This window comes from Manacus candei, unplaced genomic scaffold (assembly GCF_025592945.1).
Source record: "Manacus candei isolate 608988 ecotype Guabito, Panama unplaced genomic scaffold, ASM2559294v1 h1tg000141l, whole genome shotgun sequence".
Classification (NCBI taxonomy): Eukaryota; Metazoa; Chordata; class Aves; order Passeriformes; family Pipridae; genus Manacus; species Manacus candei.
In genome coordinates, this window is record NW_026138189.1 from 15,319 (window position 1) to 27,558 (window position 12,240).

At 39.1% G+C, this 12,240-nt stretch overlaps 1 long non-coding RNA gene across 1 annotated transcript in view; it reads right to left on the reverse strand.

The window, feature by feature from the left end:
* Positions 1 to 2,840: 2,840 nt before the first annotated feature.
* The window catches only part of LOC127462829 (uncharacterized), a 47,905-nt gene continuing 38,505 nt past the window's right edge, over positions 2,841 to 12,240 (reverse strand). The window contains exons 9-10 of the long non-coding RNA XR_007900567.1: positions 6,902 to 7,011; positions 2,841 to 4,585 (exon numbers count right to left, since the gene is read on the reverse strand). This is a non-coding gene — a long non-coding RNA (uncharacterized LOC127462829). The remainder of the gene's footprint in view (positions 4,586 to 6,901; positions 7,012 to 12,240) is intronic.

The window sequence follows — 12,240 nt, forward strand, 5'->3', positions numbered from 1 at the left end:
TTTCTGTGAAAGAGAAGTGATCTCCTGGCATTTAATTTTTAAAATAAAAAGACAGCTATTTAATTTTTATAAACATTTCTGAAAATGACTTCTATGTTCTAATCAGTTTAAAACACAATTTCCCCTCAGATGGCTTATAGCCCTAAGCCCTACTATTCTGAGACGTTCTTGTGGCACTGATACAATTCAGTGAAAAAAGCAATGCTTGGATCTACTTACCCATTTTCCGAGGGCAGAAGGATGTATGTGACCAAATAACACACAGGAAATAAATTTATATTTCAAAGTCTGACAGTTGGTAATGTCAAAAATACCAACATTTTAAGAGGGATAAAGGGTAGGTAAATAACTCTTGAGATGATCAAAAACAAGTAAATTAACATTAAGAGCCAAAGAGCAATTCTTCTGGACATGTCATTATAGGAGTATGGAAAATAAAATTTCTTTAACACAAATAAGGAATTTAATGGCAGGCTTGCATATCAATTCTTGATATACGCAGTATTAAGAAACATGATATAAAGGAAAAATAATCACTTTATCACTCCAAGATGGAAAGGGAAAAAAAAGAAGCATTTTTCAGCTGACTGATTGTGGGAAGTTAAGTAGAATCATAGAATGTTAAGGGTTAGAAGGAACCTTAAAGACCATCCAGTCCCAGACACATCACACTATCCCAGGTTGCTCAAGGCCTTATCCAACCTGGCCCTGAACACTGCCAGGGTTGGGGCATCCACAGCCTCCCTGGGCAACCTGTGCCAGTGTCTCACCACCCTCACAGTAAAGAATTTCTGCCTAATATCTAATCTAAATATTCCCTCCTTCAGTTTGTACACATTTCCCCTTGTCCTGTCCCTACAGTTCCTGACAAAGTGTCCCTCTCCTGCTTCCCTGTAGCCCCTTCAGACGCTGGAAGGTGCTGTGAGGTCCCCACACAATCTTCTCCAGGCTGAACAGCCACAACTTTCTCAGCCTGCCTTTGTAGGGGAGGTGCTCCAGTCTCCTTATCAACTTTGTGGCCTCCTCTGGCCTTGCTCCAACAGTTCCATGGCCCTCTTGTGTTAGGAGCACCAGAATTGTGCACAGCACTCCAGGTGGGGTCTCAGGAGAGCAGAATGGAGGGGGAGAATCCCCTTCTTCGACCTGCTGGCCACGCTCCTTTCTGTTGGCTTTCTGGGCTACCAGTGCTCACTGCCAGCCCATGGCGAGCTTTTCATCAACCATCAAGTACTACTCAGAATGTGTGAGAGACCTTCCAAAGATTAGAGGCTGCATAGGCAGTTTGGACAGAAGCGAATACAAGTGAAAAATACCCATAGGATCCTAAAGACAGAGGCAGAAACCAAACGAGACCATCCTCCATTCAACCTCCTGTCAAAAACAGGGTCAGCACCAGATAGGTTCCTCAGGACCTTGTCCAGTATCTAGGAATATCTCCAAGGATGGCATTCCACCCTCTGTTTATTAGTATTTATTTTAGGTGCATTAAGGACATTGAGATGAACTGAAGGAGAGCATTGGCTAAACAAATCTATGGCCTATGAAATATGAAAAAGTAAGCTGTTAAAAGTTTTGCTGATGCTTTTCTCAGCAGAATATTAGGAATTCTACAGAATACAAGTTAGCTAAGATGTTCCTAAAAAATTAGTAATTCTCCATGATTAAATGCCTAGGTACCTAAACCACAAAAGTTCGAAGCTAAAGCTGGAAAGACATACTTTTCAAACTCCTCCTTTCTTTTTGAGAGGGGAGAATAAACAGAACATCTGAAAGCTAAAACTTATTTAGCTTTTACATTTTCTCTCTCTTTTACATTAGTTCAGTTTGAGTTTCAAAGAGATGGGTAATTAAACTTGGTATGCTAATGAATTATAAAAATGAACAAAACCAGTCTCTCAAGTGGAAGAGATGTGAAGGATGACAGAGCCCAGGATCAGCTGAACTGGCAGCTGTTGGCCAAGCCAAGGTTCAGTGTAGTATATCCACCTGCAGCCCAGCAACAGGTGGGCTCCCAGCAGGACCAGACCATGGGCAGAATGGTGACAAAGCACCCAAAATATTTGGGACAGGATGGATTTCGGTGTTACATAACAGAATGACCTGAATACTTGTTCAGCACTGCTACTCAGCTGTTCAGTGCCCATCTCCTCTCAGAAGGCTCTCACAAACTGCTGAATGTGCTGACACATGAGTGCTCGTGAGCCTCAGTGGCTTCCTTCATTCCTGCGGGGCCTGACCGGCACTGGGCAGGGATGAGCAACACCACCTATTACACAAGAACATCTACACACACTAATGTTCTACATGCCTATTTCTCTCCCCCTAATAATGGCCTAATCAATAAATTCAACTCAAAGTTTTGAATAGCTTCCCAGTCAAAAACTGTGCATGGTATTCCTCGGTGACCAGAATGTAACTGCATGATTCATTTTTATTTCCCACAAATGCTGTTTTCCTTCTCCATATTCCAAATTACTTTAGACTATCACCTCCCTGCCCAAACCCCAAATGTTTGAACAGTTATCTGGTTCAAAAGCATAAATTAAACAGTGTAAGTGAATTAAATGAATTGCAATCAGACTGTTGTATTTGTATCATACTCCAAGTATCCTTCCCCGACTCTGATTCTCCTCTAAAGCGTTTTCAGGAAGTACTGAGTAACAAGTCTCTTTTTTCCACAGGCAGATACCTTTACATTGCTCAAATCACATCACAGCTGTGCAGAACAAGTGTTATTTATACAACAGCCATGCTGATCAAATAAAAACAAAACCCCACAGATACTTGTACATACATTAATATTTTACTTCTGAATAACAAATGCATGAATTTTCAGTACAATTCTAGTGGAGGCACATTAATAATTTTAACAATTCAGGCTTGTAAGAAAAGAATATTTAAAAACACTATCTGTAAAAATCTACAGGTTTAAAAGAACTTAGTTCTAGTAACTAAAATAGTCACATTCTTTACATGTTCAAATGCCAGCATTTTCCACTGTCCCTTGATATTAACTTTTTAAAGATATAAATGAATGTGCTGCTTTGAAAATCTGAGATACCTAAATACATGAATCCTTCCTTTAGCCAAGTGTAAGTAATTCTTACCTACTGCAGTAAGTCCTTCAGATATTGAGGTCAGAATAAGATGTGAGGTTCCAAACTGGTAATGAAACTCATATGATCTTGGGTCAGACATGTCAAAAGTGGGTAATAAGACTGGCTTTTGATATTGCTGAAAAAAAGAGTATACATTCATAGAAAATACAGATATTACCACTGACTAATGTTAACATTAACAGATGACAGAAGAATGATCTTAGAGATTTTATGATATGATAAATTTAAAATTAGTCAATGAATCAGAACATTTATAGAGCTAAAATATTTTCCTGTCTTCAGTAGATTTCAACTTTTCAAATTTATCATTGGATGTAACTTGCTATCAGTTTAAAATACGCTCAGGATAGTCCAAAAATGCTACAGTGCTTCACCATCCAACATGCTGTCAGTCTGGGAGGAGCAGGATAATGTTCTGCCCAGGACTCTGGGTATAGCTGACCTTCTGCAGGAAATCTCACTAAGATTTATCATGGATTTCCCCAAACCATCTCAGAGATAGACTTTTTTTGCTGCTTATGTGAGCTCCTATAACAGCCTTTGCTCAGGCAAAGACACCTGCTTGAACGCATCAGCCCAATCCAACCCGCATTTTCCTCTTAAGGACTCTTGTTTCGGGAATTAAGTGTTGGGTAGTTGGGAATGTGCAGTTAGGCCAATACACCAACTTTAATTCAGAGCAACTTTTCACTTCCATGGACTTTCTTTATGTGGTAAAAATAAATCTAGGTATTAACAATTTTTAATTATCCCAGATTTGTCCCTTCCTGCAAGACAGTGACAGCTCTGAACCAAAGAATCATGAAGAAAAAGGCCCAGTTCAAATTCAGGCTGATATTACTCTAGATCTGTTGTCTTCCCATAAAGAAGTGGGAATATGGTATACTTTAAACTTTTCCATTTTATGGGGAATACACGGTGACAATTTGCAGATTGAAACTAATTGCTGAGTAGCCGGATATATGAGGATGCTTTACAGTGCACGCAGACAATGAAATGGGTTTGCGAGTATAGAAAGGGAAAAAACCCCTGCATTTCTCTCTTTTACAAGCCTAGTGAGAGTTCTGGAAAAGCTCCCATTTCACAAGGCACTTCAGTCATACCTGTGTTTCAGATGTCACTATATAAATAAATTCAAGTAATTGAACTGAAAACTCTGTTTGAGCTGTTCCGGATCCCTCTGTCTCATTATACCAATACAAAGCCTGTGGTGGTGTTATTTCACGTTTCACATAAAGACTCCCAAGATGAGAAATTGCTTGCTAGCAGGTCACTGTGGGATACTGAAAGCAGCGTTTTGACAAAGGCCTGAAGTACATTGTCAAAGTGGTTGTCCCTGTACAACTTGAAGATGCCGAAGCTGACAGAATTTCCACATAAGGCAGAGTAACAGATGGAAATGCCCTTGAGTTTCAATGGATAAACCCGATCTTTTGACAAAGTCCCAACAGAGAGGATCTGATTAGCTGTTTTCATAGAAAGAAAGAAAGAAAGAAACTTAAATAAGCAGCTGCAAATCTAAAATATTTTGATGGCAATATCTAAAATTATTTTTGTCTTTATTTTCATTACTATTTGGAAGAAAAATTGTTTCTGCATTTGATGTAAAAGATCTGTTAAGTAAGCATGATTACAACTTAAAAGTCATTAAACAATTAGTATGCAAAATTTAAAATACAGCTCTGGAATTCCTATTATTGACGTACGGCCAGATCATGACTGGGTCTATGAGCATGAATTCCTTAATCTGAACAGAGTTGCAAAACATGGTTTTATAGTTTCTCAAGCTGCAGCAAAGCCTGGTTTTGATCCATTACCATAATGCTCTCTTGGGATGCTTGCTAGTGTATACACACACCAAATATATTCCTCAGAAAACAAATATGTTCATTACAAAAGCCTCTATTTTACCAGTCACAGATGGGAAAAACTTTTTAATTCAACTCCATGTTTATAATGTAAAAATAACAGCTACTGGTAAATATTTGTTGTTGCTATTAACAGGCAATAGTAACTTTGGACCCACCATGCAGCAGAACCCACTGCAATCCCCTGTACAAATCTCCATGTTCACAAGGTCTCATTACCAAGTTTTCTAAGTATCTTTATAACAACTTAAAGCTCATCTACACAGCACCCCAGAGTGAGTTTGTCTTCCTGACAGTTTTTTTAAACCTGAAGCAATTAATGACAGTGAGCAAAACAAGTGGTATGAGCCCAGCAAACCGAGGCACTTGTCCTGCTGTGACACAGCCTGGCTCAGCCCACCCCACCTGATGCCAATCTTGACAGGCTTGGCCTGCACAGAACCCAAGTGCCAGGTCTTTGCTTTGTTACTACTCATCATTCCTGGTAATTTTAATTAGTGGAAAATAACACAGAGCTGTACATTTTAAAAAACATTCCTATAATCAACAGCACAACAAACGAGACATTTGACTCGTCTGCTCTCAGCGTGTAATCGCCTTGTCCTGGCTCTGATCTCAACTTGGATCAAGGAGCAGTGAGAAAAGTGAGCATTACGTGTTTACAATCCAAACACTGCCAGCTGGGAAAGGGAGTTATGATGGTGCAGTTTTGATTTGAGGCAATTAAAAGAATGCCCTAAAACCTTGCCTGAGATGGCACAGATGTAGTATCATTTAGGACATATTGAAGCCTAATATTAAACTGGGTCAGTCACTACACAGCTCTCCTTTCTACCCATGCAAATTTCCACTTGCACATCATCTTCCTAACTCATTTTAATTCTTTTCCTTAATTCTACTGATTATCAGCAATGATGACTTTACATCATATAATTAGAAAAATGAGGGGGAAAAATCTTGTTTCTAAACACCTAATGCATCAAAGTACCACCCATTTGGTGTCATTTGATGCAAGAATGGAAAGACATAAGTTACTGCTTAAAACATTCATGTTTTTCACCACTTCTAGCAAGTACAAGGTAATTTATCTATCAGGTTGTAAAGGAAAAGTAGATTTACAAAAAAAGACTGGGAGCATGATTGGGGATTGCATAAAAGAAGAAATTAGGGTCTGTAAGAAGACAGAATGGTGAATTAGAATTATGGAAGGGAAAAGAAAAGCAAATATTTAGCTAGGAAAGGTGGTCACTTAAAATCAAAATCAAAATCAAGCCTTCTTAATAAAACAACAAAAAATTTATTAATGAGAATATAGAGTGGTTTTGACATTTGTAAATGGTCATGCGAGCACCTCTCTTACCCAAATGCTGCAGTGTAACTGGGGAAGAGGTACCATCCAAGTGACTGGTGATGCACAGTAATTAGCTCCAAATGGTGTTAAATCTCTGTTATACTAAACAGGACTGGTATCCAAAACATCTTTGAAAAGTAAAAACATAGCAGAAAAATAAGAAAGTCTCCTAGTGTACCTGGATATTATTTTAATACTTTACATTACTGCGAAATTACACTTACAAAAAATTAAATTCCATTTAGCTTTGCACAGTGCAGTATTTTAATATATCCTAGACAGATCATCTTAATTAGCATTAACCTTTTTGACAAGTCCTGTTCTAGTTATTGAGAAAAATCTGTGAATTCCAAATTCTATGAAAAAAATAAAATGAAATACAAAATTCTGTCTGTGAGATCAAGTGGGAAGGCACACACTGTTTTTGGAAACCACTGTTGAATGGTACAATTCTCAGGGCACAAACGGGACAGAAAGGTAAGAGTGCTGTAAACTAACCTGAGCTGGTCTTCACTATTAAATTCACTGCTGCAAATCCCAACTTCATTAACACAAACACATACCTGGCTTCAGAAATGACCAAAGTTCTGGATCCAAGAAAGGAACAGCCTTGGGTTTGTAGCTGAGCTGTCCAAGCATGACATCCTACAGTCCCTGGTCAGTCAAGTACTTGCTGTAATAAGCAACAACAGATGGCAAGAGCTTAGTAGTTTGTCAAGAAGGCAATTATGTACTTAATATGGAAATTAACTGGAATTCAATGTGAAAAATGGATGATGAGAAAAGAAGCTGGAAAAACCTGAGGAGTCCCTCAGCATGGGAACATGAATTCTAGGAGGTATCCACTAGTGTTCATACTCCATCATTTTTATTACTTCACTAAAGCCTCACCCAATAATTAAAACCCACTGATGAGCACAAAGGACTGACTGTGGGAAGGCCCAGCCCTGGCAGTGGGGGAATTCGAGGCCTGTCCCTCCTCAGTGAAACACTGAGCAGAGTTTGGGTCTAGCGTGCCATTAAAAGCTGTTTTTTGCAAGTGGACAGAGTACACAGAGAACTGTGCTGTGTTAATGGACTCATTTTAAAAGGGCTTAAGAGTGGGAACTGCTGATTTCAAATGAGCAGCAGAGGTGAAAGACCAGGTGGTGCCGGGTCCCAGCGCAATGCAGAGGTTGCAGTGCTCCAACACAGTAGTGGTTTAGCATTAGTTATTGAAAAAAAATATGAAATAAAGTGCCATCCTTGACTAGATAAAAAAACAATGATCTACTTGCAACATTTAGCAAGAGCTTCAGGGGAATATTTTTACACACTATGGATACTACTGAACATAAACTAATTTACTGAGGTACTTGGAATCAGGTCAAGAACAACTCCTCAGCTACTGAGGATACGCTTACATTTATAATCCCTGTAGTGGAAGACCAAAATATATTTTTATAAACTGTTATTGTTAAAAGAAACAATTTGAAGAAATTAAATCAACACAAAAGTGACATTTGACATGTTGAATTTAAAAATTGTGTTTGAAATCCATAGCTCCTGTCAAAATGAAAACTCTGTAGAGACTAATCAGGGCAGTCCCAGTGTTACTACTGAGTTAAAAATCACACAAAAAAATCCAGCTTGCATCAATTTCTTCTCAATGTGGGAGAAATTGCATCACACAATCTTAAAACATACTGACTTTCAAAATTCTCAATAATTTCCTTTAATCCAACTTTTTGCCCTGCATTTGACAGCAATGTCACTCACAAAAATTGTGTACTCTGAGCCTCAGAGGTGATACAAAATTCTGACAGGAATAAGAAAAGGATTTTTAAAGATATTGGTGAAACTGCTGGAGAGGAAATATAGTCTTGAATTTGGCTGTGAATTTTAATGAGTTAATCACTGAAAGACTCCTTAGTACAACCAAAGGAGCTGGAAAAAAAGAAGTGTGCATATGCAGAGGGAAGTACTGAGCCAGCCAACAGCAGGCTGGGCTGCTCTGCCCGCAGAGAACACCCCCACGGCTCAGCACCCCACAGCTCAGCACTCCAGGGCCCTCCCAGCTCCTTCTCTCACTCCCCCCCAGACACGGGAGCACGTCAGGACACACAGCTTTCCTTTCAGCTCTCCTCCTTAATTGCTTTTACAGGAGAAGCTATAACACAAAATGATTTCCTTATGGCTGAGTTTCATTTCAGCAGGGCTTGTTCTAGACTTCAGACCAATAAGCACTTTAGATAATAATACAACTAAATCATATTTTAACATGTGTGAATTAGACAAAGACTTTGGTGAGATTAAACAAAGGTTGTGAAAATGTATCACATTTATAGAGAAAAGTGGTTTTTGCCTTTTCCCCTTTCCTATTTTTATTATTCACCACTACCCATAAAGATGGTTGAACATACACCTTCTAGGCATTTGGAATGCTGGGCAGTGCAAAGAAGGGGCCAGACAAAACAGGAAAACGTGAATTATAAAGATGAGAGCTTCAAGAAATGATTTTTTTAAAGCTTCCACAACAACAAAATGTGCATAAACCCTCTCAAATCAGCCCAATGAGCACACCCAAGGTAAATTTGCCAAAAGAAACTGATTCCAAAACATGAGTCCGTAATGAAGTGCAATATATTCTGGAACCACTGTCACAGGAGAGAGGAGGGCAGACAACACAGCTGAGAGCACTGAGCACTCCACTGTCAAGCTCAGCTGCTGCTGAGAAATACCTGTTAGACAGCAAGAATCAGTTTAACCAAAATTTTGAAGAAGACTCGTTATCTTATGAAGTTGGCACTGAATGGATTACCACACTAAGTTTTGAAATACATGTTATGGAAGCAATTTAAAGCTCATTAGAAATAATTGTGTCTGGCTGCTGGAAAATGTGGTAAAATTTAATCCACATCCAAATGCTACCTGGGCTGTGAGCACAGGAAATTGTTTTGTGCTACTGTGGCTAACCTCATCGCTGACCCTGAGCAGTAACTGCTACAGCAGCTGAAAGCTGAAGCAAAATTAAAAACTTACATCAAAGTACATCATGACAGAATGTAGATAAATAAAAACAGCATATTGAAAATATTATTTTTATGTCAGCCTCTTCTAATGAAAGGGAAGAGGTTTACTAAAATGTAAAGAAACCACAAAACAAAAATGGATGGTCCCAACATGCATTGCATCGTTCCTATACCACTGGGAGTTCAAAAACATACAGTAAGGAGACTTTTACACGCAGAATTAAAAGTGAAATATATTGGGGATGAAGAATAGGGAACTACACTATTCCAACTCCTTTCAATTCTCTCCTCTCAGATATTTATTTTAAATCACTCTATCACTCCCTCAGACCAGCTCCAGCCGTAATGGATAAGAGACAACAGCCCTTGCCAAGAAGCTGTGGAGCCCCAACGAGGATAATTGTCTGACTAAGTGCTTCCTACGCCAGGCTTCCCATCTTTTGAACAGATAGCATTTGCAAAGGCATCTTAGACCTGTCTGCAGCACTGTATCAGTGATAAATGAGCAGGAGAGGACACACTGATCACACAGCAGAACTAAACACTCGCTGAAGTGCTCCTTTTCAAAACTACAAAAAAATTCATCTCTCAAATTTTATTCCCTGACAACTGACAATACTTAGCATATCTTAAAAATCAGCATTGCGGATTTTATTTCTGATTTGCACTCAAATATATGAAACCCCTATATGCTAGTCTAAGGAGAAAAGAGGCTACGCTTTAATCTAGCATTAAAGATTTCAGCATCCATACTCACAAGCTATTGCCTACATTCCCACCCTCAACACAGTTCTACCTTTTTCTTCTCCTTCTATTTTCAGCCCAAGCACAGACCTCACAGCTCATAGAGAAAGGAACTGGATGTAGCACTCAGACACAAATAGACATCACAAACTTGGGCAAAACTGAAGATGGAAAGTGGCACACTAGATGACCAAATGTTTGTTTCAGAGTCATTTCCACAGTAATTTCCCACATAGAACAAAGCCACATATAAATTCTAGATGATTTTCATCACCTGAAGAATATGTGTGAAGTATCTGTGTGTTATCCAAAACTGCTTGGATTGGTGTAATCCAGGAAGAATCTTAGGAAGAATGATGTCAGCAATCACCACTGTGCCCTGATGTGGGTGAGAAGAATCACCTGATGCCACCTCACTTCAGACACTAATTCCTTGTCTAAGTATTGACTGGACAGAGGCATATCTCAGATCACATTTTTATGTACCTGTAGGTTTACATAGTAAGAAAACTCCCAGTTAACTTATGACTTAACCAGACATTTTTGTGGTTTATTTGGTGCGAATGAAATCTCTGTAAATACTTTTACGTGCATTTTCTGTATATCATTACATGTGAGAGAGGAGGAAAAATCCTGTTCTAAAACAAATTTAAATTTCACTTCCCAATGAAAGCACAATACAATTAAGCCATATTTTTGTTTATTGATTTATGTTATGTTCTTCTCAAAAAAAGGAACAGCCAGGCTAGGCTGTCTGTAGGAGAGGGACCAAGTCTTTCCCTACAGAGCCAGAGGCTGGAAACTCTCACTGTCAAGGGCACAGTAAGGAGGAGAGGTGAGAGGTAACAAGCAGAGCTGGAAGCCTGATGTTCAGACAGGAGTTTGCCAAGAGGAGCAAACACAGCCAGGTCTCCAGGTGGTGGAAAGAAGAACTTCTCAGGGATAAGAGGAGCCTGGGCAGAGTCTATAGCAACCCACTTGGTCAGTGGACTGAGACAGAGACTGAAAGGAAGGATCTTCCCACAAGGACAGTGTGATGACAGAAAGAGATGTTCACTTCTATTTATCCCCCTCTGCCTCATGCCATCACTTTGTGTTTCTCTCAGTTTAAAAAGGTAATTATTATCATATAGATTTCAGTCAAATCTATTCTGAGTTAAAGTGTCTCTTTGATCAGCTCGGAGGAGCTCATCATAAGCTGCAGGCATATACAAGAGGTCTGTCTGACTTGGTAAGATAAATGGGCACATACTGTCTGTTGTCATCTCCCGACATTTGCTGCATCTTCTGTTCTCTCTTCTAATGCTTCAGCCATAAAATCATGCTGAGTGAGAAAATCTCAACTATTTATGCAATTTTAAGTTACTTGCAGGAATGGTACAGAAGGAGACTTGAAAACTGAGCCCAAGGATTAGAAGGCATGTATGGATTAATTCTTTTATCTGAATCACACAATTTTTCAGAACTGGAAAATTCTGGGGCTGGAAACATTGTTCAAGAACACAATTTTATGATCATCATTTGTTTTACTTGTTTAGTTTTCCTCAGATGTCTGCCAAGATTACCCAGGCTTAAAAGACAAATAAATTTTAAAAAGGGTATAGAGTATTATGGATTACAGTTTTCACTAAAAGAACAACTATTAAAGATTTTCAAGAACGCATTTGAAAAGAATGCAAAATCCCTTTATATCAGTATTTTTATAGGAATTTGTATGTTCAAAAGATCATACATAATTAATGAATCCCTACAGTTGATTTCCAGAAGTTACATCTTTCTGTACACTGGAACAAAAATCTCATAAACTACTACTTGGTGATAAAAGCTCAAAATGTTAACAGCAATTATTCAAAGCTGATCAGTTGTAGGATCTTGAAATACTCATAGTGGGCAGTAAAACGTTCCCAGAGTGTGAGGCAGTGAGCCTTCAGCAGCAGGGGCAGCAGTGACACAGGGCTGAGCTCATTGCAGCGCCCAGAGCTGAGCAGGGGCTGGCCAGGCCATGCTCCCAGCTGTGCCTCCAGAGCCAGCTGCATCCTGAGGAATCCCTGCTCCCACTGAAGGGCTCACAGGGACTCTCCAGAGAGGCCAGTCCTGGGATAAATACTGCTAACCACTGAACAGAAACCCTAAAGAATATCTCTAAA